The sequence below is a fragment of the Maylandia zebra genome, linkage group LG3 (assembly GCF_041146795.1).
Source record: "Maylandia zebra isolate NMK-2024a linkage group LG3, Mzebra_GT3a, whole genome shotgun sequence".
Classification (NCBI taxonomy): Eukaryota; Metazoa; Chordata; class Actinopteri; order Cichliformes; family Cichlidae; genus Maylandia; species Maylandia zebra.
In genome coordinates, this window is record NC_135169.1 from 54,090,458 (window position 1) to 54,111,170 (window position 20,713).

Consider the following 20,713-nt stretch of genomic DNA (forward strand, 5'->3'; position numbering starts at 1 on the left):
TCTGCTTTTATGCATGTTGTCATTTAGGAATATATTTTATTGTTTATTAATAAACAGCACACAGTGGTCCCGCTGTTCATCCGTCACTGCTTCGCTTTTTCGCTGATTTTTTATTGCACAGTACAGCATTGCATTCTGCAGCCTGATTGACAAATCTCCTGCGCTTGCCAAATTTATCACGTTTGGTTTTGATAACCATCACGTCCAATAGAAAAAACAGCACAAAAACACCCATAACTATGAGCCTCATTCGGAAATAGACACCTGCACCCCGAGGGGGAAAGGCGCACGAAAGTGGCGGGCAGATGAAGACAAACGGCGGCATAATAATACTTTTACGTTTTGCAATCTACAAAGGTTTGCACTTTGAGAATCAGTTGTGAGAACTGTGACCAATGTTCATGTGTGTGGGGAAAACGGTGTATAAAGTGCGTGGCCAGGGGCTAGTTATTCTGAGAACCCCTGCTGCAATAAATGAGGGACCACTGTCTACTCTATGATTATTATATTCAACCTGTTAACATTTAATACTGTATTGATAGAACCAACTGATTCTGCAGCAGAGCATCCCCTGTTGCTTCTCCTGGCTCCCCAGTCCCTGAGCTCCTGCTGCTGCACCCACAGATATGTACAGCAAGCACTGATACCTTTTTAGTCGGTGGGATTGCCTTGTGATCACCTTTACTAAATATCTACAACCAATCTGATTATGTCCTGTTTTTGGGGTTTTTTTTTTTCCCAATGTTGAAATTAAAATCTAGTAGCAGCCTTCTCATTTCTTTGTGTTTTGTGCTGTTTTACAGGCCCACAGAGGAGGACAGCTCCAAGGCAGATGAGGGACGGGTCCCAGGACGGTCCATCGGTGGTGGAGCTGGCCATCCTGGTGTCCCTGAAGAGGCCACACCAGTCTCCAATGGAGCATTTCCTCCTCAGCCTGGTTCCTGCTCTGGAGAGCAGCTGGTCCTTTTTATTCCTGTCTCTCTGTAAATACTTATATTTTATATATTCATGTTTAATGTTTTTCTGTTTGAGAATTTTAATATTATTTCAAATAAATTTTTATAATAACTAATGTCTCAGTTCTACTACACAGCAAATGTTGGCACACGACTTGACACATGTAGAATTTATTTCATATTATACTAATGACAAAATATACTGATACAGTGGGATGCAAAAGTTTGGGCAACCTTGTTAATAGACATCATTTTCCTGTATAAATCGTTGGTTGTTACAATAAAAAATGTCAGTTAAATATTATACAGGAGACACACACAGTGATATTTGAGAAGTGAAAAGAAGTTTACTGGATTTACAAAAAGTGTGCAATAATTGTTTAAACAAAATCAAGCAGGTGCATCAATTTGGGCACCACAAAAAAAGAAATGGAATAAATATTTAGTGTATATCAATGTGTGTGTCTCCTATATGATATATGGGGTGCCTTTGTCTGGACGTGCTTCCCATCCAGAGCTGCACAGCACAGAGGAAAGTTCCAGCGCTCCTGGAATCCCTCTGTGATGGACCGCCAGTCTCCAGGTGAAGGCACAGCCATGAAGTCGTCCACTAGACAGTCCCAGATGGCTGTCACTGCCTGGGGGGTGATCTGGCTCACCGTGGACACACAGACTCTGTAACTGAATGCTTGGTCGTGAAGGAGTCCCCGGTGACAAGGAACCTGGACAAAATTGTTCAAAATCAGTATTATGTGTACTGCAGTTACAAAATACATTATTCAAATTCCAAAATACTTTTGTGATGTCAGATTTAAATCACAAAACTTAAATCTTACATAAAACATTTTGTAATTATAAGGATAATTACAAAATGTATATTAGATAATATCTAAAACAGTTGTGTTTTGTTTTAACTTTAACATATCATAATTTGATTGGTAGCAACTTTTGCCTCTACAGTGAGCCAATCACTCATAATTCCTAAACATGTCAATCAGGTAGGAATGAAGTGAGACATTAATAGAAATAAAGAGTTGTGTGTTGACATGTAGCCCTTTCCTTGCTTAAATCATTAATATTTTTGAAAAATTAATCTGTGATAAGACAGCTTATCAAGATAGAACCATGTAACTAAAGATGAACCAAACTGTTCACAGTTTTATCTAACTCTGTTTTAATAAAGGCTGTGACCCCTGCTATAGAGTCTGACAGCTGCAGGGATTATATACAAATATTCAACTATCCCAGAATTAAACCAGGTCTAAATAAAAAGGAGTGAGTATCACTACAAAGGTTAACTCAGTGGTCCTAATGCTACAGTTTGATATCAGCAAACACCGAGCGCATACATTGATGTGACACCACAGCCATGCTATCATTGCAAACACTGATAACAGCATAAATCGAATTAAATCGAGGCTTGATGAGAGCTTCTGAGTATCACTAGAAATATTATAAACAGTCGTCTGTACCACAGTTTGCTTTCAGTAAACACCGACAGCATTCACTGTTAGCATAGCACATCCATGTTAGCAGTGTATAACTGGATGGTTTAGCATATTAGCACAGGTATCAATAAAGGACTACCGTATTAAATACTTTTACTAACCTCAAGCAGACAGACAGGCGCTCTGCAGGTGGGATTGAGCGTCTGTAGTTGGTGTCTAGGCGGGCGATGCTGGGACCGACGAGGGAAAGCAGGTCCTCAAACTGGCCGAGTGAATGACGGTGATAGCGCTGGAATCGGCCGTCATCCAGGCGCAGCTCCTGGAGCAAGTGGTGAAACTCACCAAACTGCTCATGCCTCTGGAGGACCTGATGGACCCAGGTACGGCGAGGACGTCTTTTACGCCGCTGCTCTGCTCTCCACAGTACATAGAGAAGGGAGACTCTCTCTTCAAGCGCTAGCTCGATAGCTGCCATCTTGCAAAGATACCAGTCTGGCACAACTTCCTCCCACATTCCTCCCACATTTCCGGTTCACGCGCGTTAAAATATGATATTTTGGGGCGCGTTGGATTTTTCTTGGACACGCGTATGAGGTGCGAATGTGCACGCATCAAGTTAGGGGCGTTTTGGGCTTTTTTCTCGCGTCCATCGCGTTCGGTGTGAACACCTGGAGCATCCAAATCGACCCACAAACACGCTGAAAGATGCAATGCCATCAATGTGGATTGTCAAGACTGAGAGACTTCTTCCCTCTGACCCCTCCTCAAACCCTCCTACCCACCTCGACATACAAACTCTGTGTGGCTTCACGTGTTCTGTTGATGTTTACATGATCGAAATAACTTGAACACAAACACAAACAAACAAAGAGGAAGACCGCACCGGAAGGAAAACACTACAAGTCCCAGCATCCTCTGTGTTTAGGGAGCAGCAGTGAAAGTGAAAGCAGGAGGAGGAAGGTGGAGCTGAGGCAGGTGAGTGTTAACATGAATATGTTTCTTCTTATGACATAAAATAATTCCACGCTGTTCGTGTCTGTGGGTGAAATGTGAGGCCGGTCGGCTCCTCTGAGCGCTGGTTTCCTGTAAGTAGAGAGGAAGTGAGTTTAGCTGAGCCTCCGTTTAGTGTGAGAGAGCAGGAGGAGAGTGAGAGCTGTGCTGAGGCAGGGTGAGTGTTAACACCGCTCTGACATTACTGTGTCTCTGTGGCGGGAACAACAGGCTCCGTCAGTGGAGGCAAAAATAATCAGACTTTGGTTTTTCAAAGGAAACAACTTTATGTCGGAAGTTCCCGCACGCTCATTGGATAACGATGTGTCAATCTCAAGTTATTAGCCAATGAGCGTGCGGATTCACAGAAAGCCCCGCCTTTATCACGGGACTTTAAAAACTACAATGGCGACAGAAACTCCGTGAGTGGAGTTCAGGGTGACGTTATGAAACTTAGACGTTTGAGCCACTTCCTGTTCTCAGTCCCAGCGTCCTGATCACCGAGGTTTCTGTTGCTCTGATATCTGATATTGATTATATTGATAAACAGGCTGTAGCATAAACATCAGGTCTGTTCTGAAAACTGGCTTTATTTTTTCAAAGTAAGGGAATATCTGTGGTCTGATACCGCGGGCTCATGGGCTAAGGACTTGGATTGACAAGTCAAGCGCAGATGATTGTGTTGTTTCTTATAAAGGCTTGTGTGTGTGTGCCTTCCTGTGTGTGTCCTTGTGTCAGTGGAACTGAATCAGTGTGTTAGAGAAAGTGCTCCTCTGCTGTGCCGTCATCGTGTGGATGCTTCTTTTAAAGTTGGAACTCATGTTTTTATGATCTGCTTCATTTCATTGAACCTTTATTTCTAACCATGAAGTCCCTTTGAGGTTACAGCCTCCTGGTTAGGTTTAGGCTGTTATTGTGCTTCAGGCTGAAATATGAGGAGTAAGGAGTGGGGCTGGTTAGCCCTCATGACCCTCACCATAACACATACGTCACAGGACAGTGTTTACCACAGAAACTCCATGAAATGATCAATGAGAACTTTAGAAACCGTCAGTGTGATGCTTCCAGTACAACAGCACCTCTGAGTGTGTGTGTTTGCCTCTCAGACTAACTCCATCCTGACATCAAGAAGATGGAGGAAGAGGATGGAGCAGGATCTGCAGCATCCAGCTGTGTGTCTGTGAGGAGTGACCGGTCCAAAGGAAAACCTCCAGACTTCAGTAATGAACCTGCAGCAACAATGTAAGAGAGCTGCTGACTCATTTATTCAGTGTAAATAATGATTTTTGATGCAATGGGAGAAGAAAAATGACAAAAACAGTTTTAAAAATAAGGATTAAAATATTAAAAACTATGTTTTTGAGTTTCCTGATGTAGCACAAAAATATATGAACATAACTGTATATAGGCTCTCAGTTAATACTTGACAAAAGAAATCTGCCACCACAATTGTTAATGTTTACCTAACTGGGCTAAGACAAGTAAGACAATGACAGATAATTGCCATTACTGATCCCTTTATCTGTTTGCTTTAAACACAATTCATTTCTTTTACTGAATAGACATGTATATGACATTCGTTTTGTCAGGTAATCATATCTGTAGAGGCTAAGCCTACGCTTGAAGCCACTGAGGTGGTCGTTAACGGGGGTGACGCGATGTCACTGGTATGCATGAATTAAGTTCACAGTCCAATAAATCCAGCAGTATGTATCTTGTCCTTTTTGGTCTTTATTCCGTATCGATATTTTACGGTTCTTTTAGGCAGCACCAAAAAACAAAAAGACTATTTTAAGCTGTCTGAGTTAGTGAGTCAACATGTCACACTGGGTCAAAGGTCAGGGAGTAAAAGTGTGTTTTAAAGGAGGTTTAAAAGCAGCGAGTGAAGGAGCCTGTCGAGGTAAATCGTTCCATAACTGATCAAATTCAGTTGGTGGACCTCTGTGTGAAATCAATCATCTGGTTCACAGAGAGGATAACCCTCACATGGGCTGTACAACATTATATAGGGAGACAAAAACAGAGATTATCAATCAATCAATCAATCAAAGCTTTATTCGTCACATGCAGGTTGCCCTGCAGTGAAATAGGACCCCCCCCCCCCCCGACCTTACACATATAGCACAAACATTACATGGGGATACAGGTCGGAGATTGGTAGAATCAGAGAAAAACATTGAAATGTACACTACACTGGGGAAAGTACAAGAGGAAAAAAAGAGACCCCTACTCATGCTGTGCTTCCATGGTAGGACAGCATGAGAACAGGAAACAAAAAAACTCCTCTGCACAAGAAGCACATAAATGTCCACAGCACAACATTGTGAAGACATGACAAGCCACAGGGGTGGGTGGGGGTTGAGGAGTAATCCGAAGCGAACACAGCAGCCGCCCTGCACAGCGCTATCATTCCAGCGCGGCACACAGACCCGCCGTGCTGCCCCTTCAGGAAACAAGCATCGAAGGCGTTTGGAAGGGAGGGGGATGAGTGTGTGCTTATCAGTGTAAGTGTATGTGTGTGCGTGTCCAGAGTTCAGCGGAGACAGTGTCCTTCGCTCTATCAGGCTAAGTAAACAGTCTGCCAGCCAACCCAGGTGGCCTTCATGGGACGGGAAGAATAGTCATCACACAGTCGTTATCAGGGAGTTGTTTTGGTGGGCTCCAGCCTTGGGCCTGCAGCTGGCGCCGTGGTGTCCGAATGTTGAATATTGTTGATTTCTGTTGTGAGCAGCTCGAATTTTAGCACTCTGAGACAGGTCCCTCAACCTCCCGTTGGAGAGCTGCGAGCCTCCCCATGATGGTAGCAAACTTCAGTTCCAAGGTGTTGTCAGTCTTTTGATTCTGAGACCTCACAACTGCAGTGATCCGTTCCGCGATGTTTTCCAACTGTCGCTCAAGGGTGTCATTTTGAGCAGGCCTCTCTCTGATGTTTCCCCTCATATGCTCAATGGTGTTGTTTTGAGCCTTCACAGCAGCTGTAAGCGTCTCCAAGGTGTTGACCATATTACGTTCGTTGTGAGAGGTCGCACCTCGTCCCGGCGCTTCGAATCCAGCGGGCAGCCATGTGGGGGTTTGAACAGCCGGTTCCGCTCTCTTATTTCTCCGATAAAGCAGGGCTAGGCCAACGCCGATCAGCATGAACCCTGTTATCATGGTTCCGAATAGGTAGATATCTTCAGCGTCCTCGATCGACAGTCCCGCCAGGCACACGGTCCTCCAGTTCTGCCACCCGTCCATCGTGTAACCGGCAGGGGAAGTCCCTCCAGGGCACTCAGGCTCTCCCGAGCCCCGACTTCTCGTTGAGAAAAGGGTGTCAATAGCACTCAGGGACCAGTTGATCAAATCCATAATTCTCTTTTAGGTTTAGAGAACGACAGTGAGAGACTGTTCCAGGGAAAAGTAAATTCACACAAGACAAGACAAGGACATAGAGGCGAAACAGGGAAGATAAGGGTGAGGAGGAGAGGAGAAAAGTGCGACCGCCTTCGCTGAGAGCTGAGAGAGGAAAATCGATTATCGTAGCCATCGCTCTCTCGCATGGACGTGGCAGTCTTGCTGTCTGCTGCGAATCCTCCCCGTACCTCCGTGACCTCGTCTGGTATCTGCTCCCTCCTCTGTAAGAGACAGTAAAGGAAAACACGTCTCTGCCTAGTCTTGAAAATCTAATCTTATCATCCATTGTTCTTCTAGGGCCTCTTCTTCTTGTGGCCTCAGCTAACTGCTAATATTTAAATGGCTAACATTAACATGTGTGCCAGCCAGGTTAACATTTATGATGAACTATGATTAATTAACTGATGTTGAAACTGGAGCTTTACTGACCTCTGAAATTCCTCCTAAAGTGTTATTCAGTGTTGTGACAGTCAGCTGCTTCAGCTGCTGCTGGGATGGGCTGTGGCAAAGAGAACAGAGAAAATCCAAATCAGAGTTTTTCTCTGAATTAAAAGCAAGGAAACAACAATATATTCTACATGGTGAAACTGATGGTTTCTGGTGTTTGGGTCTGTTTTTCTGTATTTATGCAGATAAAGTGTAAACTCAGATGAATTATACCATCAAATGTTAAAGGAAAATATCAGGATGAGTGTCTGTGAGCTGAGAAGGACGTGAAGCGAGCAGTTTATCCCAGAGCTGAAGCTGCTCTGTGTGCAGAGATGAGCTCAGATTCCTGCTGTGATTGATCAACAGTCACAGAAATGTAGACTTGTAGTTATTACTGCAGTATGGTCACAGCAGATACTGATAAACATGTATTATGAGGATGGATGATCAAGTTTCTCACTCTCTCCTTTAAATCTCAGTTTTTTCTTCTTCACAGTTTATCTGTTAATTTATTAATGAATAACACTGAAAGAGTTTCTGTTATATTTCCCCTTGAACATCAGCTTATTAGGGCGGCATTAGGAAATAGCCCCCCTCCAAAGAATGAATAAATGAATGATGATAATAATAAAATGATTCAAAAGCAGAGCTCAGAGTGGTAGAATGGTCAAACATGGATCCACGGGTGGTTCAACTGCATTTGGTGACGTGACCAAAGCAAATCTTTCAAATAATCCCACCATCAACGGGATGTTGTCTCCTTTACTACGGTTACTTTACTTGGTCACCGTGTGAATTTCTTTGAAATGAACCAAATTCTTTTATTTGTTGGTTGTTGCATATTTAACCTCTACAGTCAGGAAAGGAGGAGATGAGGCCTCAACAGTGTTGGGTTGTAGCTGTGGTTCAGGTTAGAGTGAGTGTCCATGGAATAAATGTAAGTCCGTGAACTGGAAACATGACTGTGTTAAACTTTGCTTTCCTTTTTATAATGAGTCTAATCAAAGGTGGACACAAGTATCTCCACTTTGACTTTTCTGTGTCACCATCAGAGCTTCTGCACAGTGTGGAGAAAGATCCAGAAGCAGAGCTGGACTGCAGACAGCCAGTCAGAGCAGCTGTGTACAAAGTAAGACTGAACATCTGTCTGCTGATGGACTCATTTCTGAAAACTGGACTTCTTGTGTTGTTCAGACATTGAAGAGTTTTCTTTCTCTTTAGTCTCGTTGTTTTTCTTTCTTTCAGCAGATGTTGGTCTGCAGGAGGTTTTAGATGAACATAAGATCAGTCTGAGGAGGAGATGTGAACGTGTGACTGAAGGAAGTGATGAAACAGGAAGTAGAACCCTCCTCAACACCATCTACACTGAGCTCTACATCACAGAGGGACAGAGTGAAGAGGTTCATACCCAACATGAGGTGAGGCAGCTGGAGACAGCTTCCAAGATGGACGCCCTCCATGACGCTCCAATCAGGTGCCAGGACATCTTTAAAGCCTTACCTGACCAACATAGACCCATCAGAGTGGTTCTGACCAACGGCGTGGCTGGTGTTGGAAAAACCTTCTCAGTGCAGAAGTTCACTCTGGACTGGGCAGAGGGCTTGGAGAACCAACATGTCAGTGTGGTGGTTCTGCTTTCATTCAGGGAGCTGAACCTGATCAGAGATGAGCAGTACAGTCTTCTGGAGCTGCTCCATGTTTTCCATCCAACATTACAGAAGGTCACAGCAGAGAAGCTGGCTGTCTCTCAGCTTTTGTTCATCTTTGACGGCCTGGATGAAAGCAGACTTTCATTGGATTTCACCAACAGGAAGCTGCTGTCTGATGTCACACAGAAGTCATCAGTCAGCCAGCTGCTGACAAACCTCATCCAGGGGAATCTGCTTCCCTCGGCTCTCGTCTGGATAACTTCCCGACCCGCAGCAGCCAATCAGATCCCTCCTACATGTGTTGACAGGCTAACAGAAGTACGAGGCTTCACTGACGCCCAGAAGGAGGAGTACTTCAGGAGGAGATTCAGTGATGAAGAGCTGTCCAGCAGAATCATCTCCCACATGAAGACATCCAGGAGCCTCCACATCATGTGTAGTATCCCAGTCTTCTGCTGGATCACTGCTACAGTTCTGGAGCACATGTTGACTACAGAGCAGAGAGGAGAGCTGCCCAAGACCCTGACTGACATGTACTCACACTTCCTGCTGGTTCAGACAAAGAGGAAGAAGAACAAGTACCATGAGGGACATGAGACGAGTCCACAGGAGCTGACGGAGGCTGACAGGGAAGTTCTTCTGAAGCTGGGGAGGCTGGCATTTGAACATCTGGAGAAAGGAAACATCATGTTCTACCAAGAAGACCTGGAGCAGTGTGGTCTGGATGTAACAGAGGCCTCGGTGTACTCAGGAGTTTGTACAGAGATCTTCAAAAGAGAGTGTGTGATCTTCCAGAAACCAGTCTACTGCTTTGTTCATCTGAGCATTCAGGAGTTTCTGGCTGCTGTCTACATGTTCCACTGTCACACCAACAGGAAGACAGAGGTGGTAGAAGGTTTTCTAGGGAATTTCCGAGAAGAATACAAAAACAGATCTTTTTTTAAGAACATGTTCAAGTCTTATAGCTTCCCATCAATGGATGTCTTTTTGACTAAAGGCATGTATAAATCCCTCCAGAGTAAAAATGGCCACCTGGACCTGTTTGTTCGCTTCCTTCATGGCCTCTGTCTGGAGTCCAACCAGAGACTCTTAGTAGGTCTGCTGGGTCAGACAGAGATCAGTCCAGGAACCATCCAGAGAGTCATCAACAACCTGAAGGAGATGAACAGTGATGAAATCTCTCCTGACAGAAGCATCAACATCTTCCACTGTCTGATGGAGATGAACCACCTCTCATTATTTCAGGAGATCCAAGAGTTCCTGAAGTCAGAGAACAGATCAGAGAAGAAACTCTCTGAGATCCAGTGCTCAGCTCTGGCCTTCATGCTGCAGATGTCAGAGGAGGTTCTGGATCAGTTTGACCTGCAGAAGTACAACACATCAGAGCGGGGACGACAGAGACTGATTCCAGCTGTGAGGAACTGCAGAAAGGCTGGGTGAGTCCAGATGTGATCATTAACATCATTGATCAGTGTAGGTTAGTAGTTTAATGTTGAAAATAAAATCAGATTGTAAGCACAAAGTGTTTGTGTCCGTACGCTGCAACCTTCCACACCATTCCTTTATTGTACAGACTCAGCAGCAGCTCCATGGATCCCAAATCCAAGAGTGGAGAACAGATTTGAAGTGTGTCACATCCATGCAGTCACAGCTGTTTCCACCATGTTTCCACTGATATTAATCCTGTTCAATGACACGTTTCATATCAGTGAATATGTTCTTTAGGACGTCCACTGACATGTTTAAGTGTCCTGCTGGAAATCACTCAAATCATCCATGAAATCCATGAAAAATCCTTTTAGTGTTTCTAACTTCACCCTCTGTCCTCTCTCTCTCTCCATCCTCCTCACTGCTTCTTTCACTGATAATCACACAAACATTGTATTCAGCTACAAAATAACACAATAATATCATCTGATGATCATTATTATAAGAGCAGGATCCATATTTGATATCAGAGTAACACACTGCTTGGTTATGTGCAGTCATCATCAGTGACTGTGGGTCAAACAGAAGCTCTCTGATTGGTTGCTGACCTTGGTCACCTGTCCACTCTCACCTGTTTGTGTTTGCTCTCTCTTTGCTGTCTCCATCCTCTCTCTCCTTTCTCTCCCTCTCTGTCTTTGTACGTCACTCAGGTCCAATGGAAACAGTGACATTTACAAACCAATCAAAGACAAACTGATCCATGTCAGGTTATAACAATATTCAAAGTGAATACAGGCTGCTGCTGGACACAGACAGGTAACATCATTTTGACTTGCTGTCACCTGGATCTGGACTCATAAACACTGAAGCCCTGAACAGGAATACAAATCATTTTCTGCCAACTAGCGACACAGCAGCAGATAATGGCTCAGAAAGCTAAAATGAGCCAATCATTTCTGTGTTTAGTTCCCCTGAAATCAGATCTGATATCAGCAGCTCTGAGTTCATTCATCATTATTGTCCAGTGATGAGATTTCTGCTCCGTTTGGTAACAGTCAGCAGGTTTTTCCTGCGTGTGGACGTGAACAGTCGTACCTGACAGCAGGTAGCAAACAGAGATCATCTTTCCAGCTGGAACTCTTCACTGAGCTGAACTCATTCAAAATGTTCTGGAGTCAAAACAGGAAACAGTCCAAATGTGTGTCTTCACTCTGACTCTGGATCAGATCTCAGTGACAGACTGTGGACATTATGGGAGCCTAAATGTGACACCATCTTCCTCCTTCATCTGCAGATTAAAGCCAAACAAAGATTCTCATTAAAAGTCTGCAGGTCTGAGAGAGACTCAATCGTTGTGTCATGTCAAACACAGTAAGAGGAGCTGAAGCACAGATGTGAAGAGCAGATTCATCAGATTATGACCTCACTCTGTTTTGTCTTCATATACATTCAGTCTGTGTTTATAATGCAGATTTTCTGCTTTTATAATAACACATTTTATATTTTCTATCATCACAGACTGACTCACTGTGGACTCTCAGAGTCTCACTGTGAAGTTGTGGCCTCAGCTCTGAAGTCCAGCCCCTCCCATCTGACACAGCTGGACATGAGTGGAAATAGTGACCTCCAGGATTCAGGTGTGAAGCTTCTGTGTGCTGGACTGGAGAGTCCAAACCGTCGACTGGAGACTCTGAGGTGAGTTCACTGACTGCGGCTGTTGTTGTTTTTCTATATTTCAGGTCTTTGATGTTTGAAACTTTCTTTAGTTCCTAAATGTTCAGGATGTGTCTGAAGACAAATGTGAAGAAGTTTAAGTGCTTTCAGAAATGTTGTCTTTCCAAACGACTGAACAAGAGTTTTTCCTTTTGGCTCCAAACAGAAGTGACAGACTTGAGCAGGGTTCATTTAAAGGCTGACAGAAGTGGAGTGGTGACGGGGAGATGTTTGACAGGACAGTGTTTCAGCCTCCACAGGTTCATGTTGTGCTCCATCAGTCAGTGAAGATGAAGTCGGTGCTGATGAGGCTGTAGAGTGTGTGAGGGATGTGAATGAGGATGATGAAGATCTGATGATAGCAGATAAAAACAGGCTGCAGAGACTTTGAGCCATACAGGGCACACAGTGTGTGTACAGAACAGCTGAAATCATTATGGAGGCCTCACTGGGATATGGAAGCATCACAGTACAGCTTCAGTGAAGCATTAAAGTCTCTGATATGAAATGAGAAATGAAGCAGCCAGAGCTTTTTCATGAGTGGAAATCCACTGTGACTGTGAGCTGCTGCTACAGCCTCCAGATTAGCCAGCAGCTCATCCTGCTCAACATTTCCTCACCAACTCTAATGGAAGTGTGATGTTTTCAGCTGGAGTGATGGTCAGGGTGGCCTCCCTCTCCTCTTCTTCTCCTCTTCCTCTTTCATTTGTAAAGCCACTTCTGCTGCTTTCATTCATTTGGAAGTCCTGTAGCTGAGTTTGGGAGAGACTAACAGCCTCGGCAGCAGAGGGGAGAAAGGCTGTAACACCACCACTTTACTCTGTTCTACCTGTCACATCATTTTATCAGGAAACAAATATGCTCATGTTTTTACTATGTTTGTCTTGAAGATGTAAGAAGATCAGATGGTGCTTTTTATTATTGTGTTGGTTTGTTTCCTGTCTCTTGGATGGAGCCCAGCTGTGCGTGGCCCCTGGGCCTGTGGTCAGAGTGTGTGCTGGATAATCCGGCCCAGGATGAGGCCAAACTGACATGGGATGAAATGTCTGTCACATAATTGAGCTTAGTGTAGTTTCATTTCTGCACAATTTAAAAACAACCAAAACTTTGTTCTGTCTTTTCTATGTTATACTGTAGACTTTCTTTGATACTGTGTCCAAAAGGAGCAGCTTTTACTTTGAAGGGGAGGCGTCTCTGTTTCCTCTTCAGGTTGGATGATGGAAGCAAATGAGTGTGTGATGTTCTTTCAGTGTTGCACTTTGTAGACGCTCCCTGAGCTCTGGTCTCACAGCCAGCTGCACATAGAGACCAGTGTTGTTAGTCCAGGTCAGAAGATGACTTGTTGGAATGAAAATGAGCTTGTAGTTTGTCTGCTTTAATAATGTGACTGGAAAAAGGTGTTGGACTTCAAATATGTCCATTTCTTTCACACTTCACCTTTAAAAGTGAAGCCTTGTGGTTCCTGGAAGGAAAAACACGACTTTTTCAAGTCTTTGTCCTGTTTTTATGATAAATGTATGACTTTAATGTGAAACATTCAGAGTTTTTTCTCGTGTTGTGTTTGTTTGAAGCTGCTTCCTGTTGGCTTCAGCTGTTTGGAGTTTCCATTTTCTAAACTTCTACATTCTGAACCTTCTTCAGCTCTGAACAGATGATGAAACACTGAATGATTTCAAGCTCACACTTTGTCTAATAAACTTACATCTTTCATTCTTTATACAGATTGAAGGGCTGTGGTTTGTCAGAGATCAGCTGTGATTATCTGGCAGCAGCACTGAAGTCCAACCCCTCCCATCTGAGACAGCTGGACCTGAGTAGGAACAACAAGCTGCAGGATTCAGGAGTGAAGCATCTGTGTGGTTTCCTGGAGAGTCCAGGATGTGGACTTGAAACTCTGAGGTCAGTCAGCATGTTTTAGTTGTGCTGAGATGAATATGATGTGAAAGTTGTGCTGACACTAAACTGCAGACATCAGGCTGATATTATACTGATCCACACTGAGGATCTTCATGGTAAAGTCTGTTTTCTTCTTCTCTGGTTTAGTCCATTGACTGCAGCAGAACAATGTTCACATTTCAAACCTTCAAAGAAGAAGACAAATCCTCCACTGGATAATTCACTGTGAAACTCTCCAACTCTTCATTCCACCTTAAAGTCTGTCTGACACTGAAATCCAAAGCAAAATGTGCGTTTGCTTTACAGACAGCAGTCCAACACAAACATACACACATCATCCAAAACACAGTCCAACATCCAAATCTCCTCCACTGCCAGCATGAATGATGGGAAAGAGAAGGAGGAACACTCTGACATTCAGGGTTAGAATGAGTTTCATGAAGCAGACTGTGAAGATCAAAGCTGCATTAGAAAGCTTACATGAATGAATGAGTGGACAGAAGTGGACAGAGATCATCTGAAGCACTTCAAAGGCTTTAAATCAGCACATTTCTCTTTATTCTTTATCAACTCTGTTAGTTTCTCTCAGTTTTCTGTGGAATGAAGCTAACAGCAGGCTAATAAGATGCTGACCAATAGGTTTCTATTAAAGGTTGTAATTTGTATATGAAAAAGTGCTTTGGCTCAGCAGGGATCAGCTTACAGGTAGAATACAGCTGCTGGATGGGATTAGCATGTCATAGCTATCTACCAAACTGCTAACTGGGGGATTTCAGGCCATCTATGGATCATTTTTGCTAACTGTTTATTCAGCTTAGGCTCACAGGGCTGCAGCCTGTGCCCTAGCTGTCATAGGGCAAGAGGCGTGGTCCACCTGCACAGGTGAGCAGTCCATCACAGGGCCAACAGAGAGAGACAGAGAAGCACTCTCTCACATCCACACCTACAGCCAATTTAGAAGCACCAATGAACCTAAGCAGCATTTCATTGGACTGTGGGAGAACATCCAACCTCCACAGAAAGGCCAACAAGCTTCAACCTACAACCTTCTTGCTTTAAGGCACTAGTGCGAACCACTTTCCCCATTTCAGCCCAAATCCTGCATCTTCCTGTTTCTGACTCCAGGCCAGCTCCACTAACACTTTCTCATCAGACACTGCCACCTAGTGGAGGAAGTCTTAGTTCCATTTGAAGCTTCAGATTACAGTTAGTTCCTTTACAAAGAGGTGGAGGTGGTGGGGCCACAGCACCATCATCACTGAGTGCCATAGGACACTTAACCTTTGTTTCCATATGCTGGGAACTTCCTGTTGTTCCAAGGAGGACTGGAAAATGTGTGAAAATCTCCCAGTCAGTTCCTCACAGCACACTTCAATCATTTCCCTCCCACAGCATCAGGACCAGGGCTTTTTCTCTCTTTGGTCCCACTAAGAGATTTCCACACAAACACCTCATCAGTGGGACTCTCAGAGCTACCAGCCCTTTGCTACAATCACAAAGCTCTTCATTGAAATCAATGATATCAAAGCTGGAATCCAATGAGTCCAAGTCTTCTGCTGATTCAGCATCACATTCATCTTTGCTCCTTGTTCTGCATCCCCACCATGGACTTCATTCCTTTCCAAGCCAGCCTTGAGTGTCCTTTATTCAGCTCATCCTCTGCTTTACTTTTACACCTGATTTTAGCTGCTTTATCTCTCTTTCAACAAGTTTCTGTGCCTCCATCTTTTTCTTCTCTCCCTCATAACAAGACAGCTTCTTCTGCCTGAGAACATGTTGGAGTGATTTACTAATCCAGGGCTGCTTATTGGGGAAAATACTTCCTGTTTCCAAAGTAATCCCCATTTTTCCCAGAAATAAATGTAAGTAGAAATCGATGATCTAAGTGAGAACATGAGCCTTTAAAAAGTCCCAGTGGGTGCAGTCAAAGCAGTCCCTCAGTCCCAGTATAGAGTCTTTGGTCCAGACTGGAACAACTGTGTGCCCAGTTTGAGCTCTCTTCAGTCCTGTGACCTGACAGACCCAGAGGGGCCATCACATCACATTTAGAAGCTCCCCTAATGGAGCCACAACACATGTCCAACACTTAGTCTGTCTTGTTGGACCAACTGGAAGAAATGATTCAAGGACTTAGTCACAGAACAGAGATTCAAATCTCCAAAATCCAACTGGCTGCATCAGGACATATAGTCTGAAACTCTGCACAGTTTCCTGTTTGAAGCTGCTTCCTGTTGGCTTCAGCTGTTTGGAGTTTCCATTTTCTAAACTTCTACATTCTGAACCTTCTTCAGCTCTGAACAGATGATGAAACACTGAATGATTTCAAGCTCACACTTTGTCTAATAAACTTACATCTTTCATTCTTTATACAGATTGTGGAGCTGTGGTTTGTCAAAGATCAGCTGTGATTATCTGGCAGCAGCACTGAAGTCCAACCCCTCCCATCTGAGAGAGCTGGAGCTGAGCAGGAACAACAAGCTGCAGGATTCAGGAGTGAAGCATCTGTGTGGTTTCCTGGAGAGTCCAGGATGTGGACTTGAAACTCTGAGGTCAGTCAGCATGTTTTAGTTGTGCTGAGATGAATATGATGTGAAAGTTGTGCTGACACTAAACTGCAGACATCAGGCTGATATTATACTGATCCACACTGAGGATCTTCATGGTAAAGTCTGTTTTCTTCTTCTCTGGTTTAGTCCATTGACTGCAGCAGAACAATGTTCACATTTCAAACAGTGAGACTCAACGTATGGCCCGCGGCCCACACGCGGCCTGCCCACCTTCCCTGATTCAGAGAGAGGGGACCCTGATTAACTGTGTAGTGTTCTTCCTCACAGTTCTAAGTATCAGACACAACAATGAATAATCCACAGCTGACTGTCTTTAGCAGGTCAAAGGTCACGGCACACAGCAGACAGTGGGAAATATTATAACTCTGATCATTTATCAGCACATATCCATATGTATAAAAACAAAGCTGACACTGTGAGACTTGATCAGAGGTGTGATCATCACAGCAGAGGCCTTTGTGTCAAAGTCACTGAGGATCAAACAGAAACACATGAAGCAGATTTTCCTGTTCTGGCTTTTTATAGCAGATAACCTTCAAAATATTCTGCAGTCCATCAAAAACTGAAGCAAACCATGAATCAACATGTGAACATGAGCTGATGCTGCTGAAGTGAAGCAAAGTTACAGAGGTTTGATTACAGACACAGCTGAGAGTTTGTAATCTGTCATCATTTTAAAAGGTTTACATTTCTTCAGTATATCCACATTTGCAGCTGGTACCTCAACCTCCACTTGTCCAACACAACTGCTGTCCACTGCCTCCATGACATTGTGATTTTGCTGTTGGTCTTCTGTCAGATCTTCATCAATCACTTCTGCACGGGGCACACCTTCAGACTCTGCAGCTGCATAACGAAAGCCTGTAAGATAAAATTAGACATAAGGTAAATGTACACCAATATTCCAATGACAGGTGTGTGATTCATCTGGAAGTTATGTGCGGATTAGTGTACAGTGATAGCAATTTAGTATGTTTTTAGAGGGGGGGGGGGTTGTTTACCTCCGATGGGTGCTCTTTTTCGCTTCCGTTGCGTACGCCTTGAGTGCCGGTCCGAGTCTGATACAGGTATGTCGTCATGCCCCATGTGCAGTGTTGGTTCCCAGTCTGGATTTGTTACATCCATTTCATATGCTGGTTTGCCTGCAATAATGCCAAATCATAAGCTACTCAGTCGACATGACGTGGTTCTGCAGCATCACACATTAGCATGTTTTATCTCATTATCTATGACCTCAGCACGTTGAAAATAACACTAAAAGCCTTTCAAGAGTGATATGAATTAATTTAGAACTCACCGGAAAGAAAATGCCGTGAGCAAACCAACAAAAAGCTGGGGATTGCAGAGAACTCGATATCCGCTTGTCTCACCGCTGCAATCCAAGCCTGACGTCTTTGTTTAGTAATATCGGATACATGGGATCCCTCACGTTGCCTCCAGGATGGAAAACGATGAAAAGAGAGCCCGTTATCCAGCTTCTTGCCTTCACGATCGTGTGATCTAACGTTGCAACCGACAACACAACACGTACGATCCATAGCTGAAATGGTATCCTTTGGCTGGCCTACTGTCATGGCGGAAGGGGGCGTGGCCCATCTCCCGTGACATCACGCTCCAAAGCCCTATAGGTGGGAAAATGTACCATGTCGACCAATCAAAAATGATATGGAAACATGACATTTGGTTGTTTAGCAAAAGGGGGAAGTTTTAGGAGTGACCGGCAAGAGAGAGCGAGTGAGCGAAAGAGAGAGAGAGTTTTGATACGTGAGAGATTTGTGACGTTTACCGTGTTTGGTCTCAAGTTAGTTTGTTGTCTTGTGTATTTAGTGTGTAGCTGTTGTTTTGTTTTGTGTGTCAGTTCTACTAGTGATCGTCACAGTTGCTGCCTTAAAGCCAACAAAGGCAGATTGCAGTGTAAACGCTGAGTGACACACCTGCTGTCAGACCTGCAGGTTTATCCCTGTGCTGTTCTCATATGTGTTAGAGTGACACAAACTATTGTTTGACACCTGATTGTTCTGTAAATAGTTTGAAATGATTATATGAAAAACGTCTGAGCCTTGGCTGCATTTTTTGGTAAATAGTACCATATAACTTTGTTGTTTGCAAAACGTGTGCGTATTTTTAAAAATGTACAATCTCTATTTGCATTTCAAGTTATGAAGATGATTCGTTAAACATGTGTGTGGTTTTTACAGTCAAAATATCACTTTCTACTTGTATTTTAAATTTTGTCTGAATTTAGATAAATTGTGCTGATACAGTTGGTCAAAATGAGAAAATAACAGATTGGCAAGATGAACTGTTTTTAAAGGTAAAATATAGAGGCCACATCAAAAGTAGTCAAGAAGGGTTAAAGGCTAAAAGCAAAGTTGTCACTGTTGGGTCTGTGTTTCCACAAGCCCCGCTAATTCTAGAGACTTATTCATCATGAAGAAAACAAGACAGTCGATCGATCGATTATTTGCGAAAGGGAGGCCTCGTCTGTGTCCACCACGAAAATGACCACAGATCTGACCTCCTCCTGCTACCTTTTATTGGGAGACAGTTCACACAAAACACGTCAGAACAAAGCCACGCCCCCTTTGTTCTAAGACAAAGCATTTTATGTATATGTGTGAACTTCTGTAAGAGTGTGTGTGTGTGTGTGTGTGTGTGTGTCAGACCTCCTGCTGACCAAAGGGTCGTAAACCCAGGAAGTTTACATCAAAAGAAACAGATCTTCCAGATAGGATGTATCTACAATAAAACCTCCCCCAGCACAGAGTGGTTGGAGAGGTGGTCAGGATCAAAGGAATGGCTTTGATCCTACTGCTTGAACTAAGACTGTACAAATTTAAGAAACACAATGGCAACATTCAACAATTAGACTTAACAGTCACCAAGTACTGTTTATATTTGTGTGTATTGCTGCAGCTTTTTTGAGTATTAATTTGGTGCCTTTGTGTGAAATAATGGTATTGTGAGTGATCCATATAGTCACAAAGAATAGCCACTTGTTTCTGTGCTACCAAAGTTCCCCGGCTTTCATTCAAAATGTGTTTATCGTCAGCACCTGCACATTAAACTACTTAAACATTATAAATGTCTTCAAGCTCACACTGAGGCCTGTGGGGTACTATCAGCCACTGAGACAGTACACACATTTATATGTGTTTGTATATGAATATTTCATACTTTAAGACTGCCTGTTTATTTAAGGGAGATGAACAAAATACATTGGAATTGTACAAAATAATATCATGGATGATAAATTAAATAGATTTTAAGTAGATGCTTGTGCATTCTTAAAGTCTTATATGTTGAACTGAACTATGTGATCTGTTCAAAGCCTTAATCTTAATTTGAAGTGAAATGTGCATTTTGAGTTTATACACTATGTATATAAGGCGACCGTTTCCTTTTGCAGTATTTTTGTGTGGTGTACTTTTCTATGTCTTAACAAAAGGGGAACAAAGGTGTTTAAGTTCACCTCGGATGATGTGTTTTAATTTTCACATGGTCTTGCTTGAATTTGACCCTGACTAAGGCGTATGAACTCTGTCAGCTGTTTGGAGTTTCCATTTTCTAAACTTCTACATTCTGAACCTTCTTCAGCTCTGAACAGATGATGAAACACTGAATGATTTCAAGCTCACACTTTGTCTAATAAACTTACATCTTTCATTCTTTATACAGATTGAGTCGCTGTGGTTTGTCAGAGATCAGCTGTGATTATCTGGCAGCAGCACTGAAGTCCAACCCCTCCCATCTGAGACAGCTGGACCTGAGCTGGAACAACAAGCTGCAGGATTCAGGAGTGAAGCATCTGTGTGGTTTCCTGGAGAGTCCAGGATGTGGACTTGAAACTCTGAGGTCAGTCAGCATGTTTTAGTTGTGCTGAGATGAATATGATGTGAAAGTTGTGCTGACACTAAACTGCAGACATCAGGCTGATATTATACTGATCCACACTGAGGATCTTCATGGTAAAGTCTGTTTTCTTCTTCTCTGGTTTAGTCCATTGACTGCAGCAGAACAATGTTCACATTTCAAACCTTCAAAGAAGAAGAAAAATCCTCCACTGGATAATTCACTGTGAAACTCTCCAACTCTTCATTCCACCTTAAAGTCTGTCTGACACTGAAATCCAAAGCAAAATGTGCGTTTGCTTTACAGACAGCAGTCCAACACAATCATCTGAAGCACTTCAAAGGCTTTAAATCAGCACATTTCTCTTTATTCTTTATCAACTCTGTTAGTTT

At 43.3% G+C, this 20,713-nt stretch overlaps 1 long non-coding RNA gene and 1 pseudogene across 2 annotated transcripts; one reads left to right on the forward strand and one right to left on the reverse strand.

Moving 5' to 3' along the window:
• Positions 1-1,111: 1,111 nt before the first annotated feature.
• On the reverse strand, positions 1,112-3,069 carry LOC143416833 (uncharacterized). The gene is made up of 2 exons (XR_013097086.1): positions 2,566-3,069; positions 1,112-1,678 (listed from the first exon to the last, which is right to left on the reverse strand). It is a non-coding gene; the product is annotated as an uncharacterized LOC143416833 (long non-coding RNA).
• Positions 3,070-4,503: 1,434 nt separating this feature from the next.
• On the forward strand, positions 4,504-20,352 carry LOC112430422 (NACHT, LRR and PYD domains-containing protein 12-like; annotated as a pseudogene). The gene is made up of 7 exons (XR_013097071.1): positions 4,504-4,636; positions 8,269-8,345; positions 8,462-10,301; positions 11,812-11,988; positions 13,729-13,905; positions 16,275-16,451; positions 20,148-20,352. The product of XR_013097071.1 is annotated as an NACHT, LRR and PYD domains-containing protein 12-like (transcript).
• Positions 20,353-20,713: the final 361 nt, after the last annotated feature.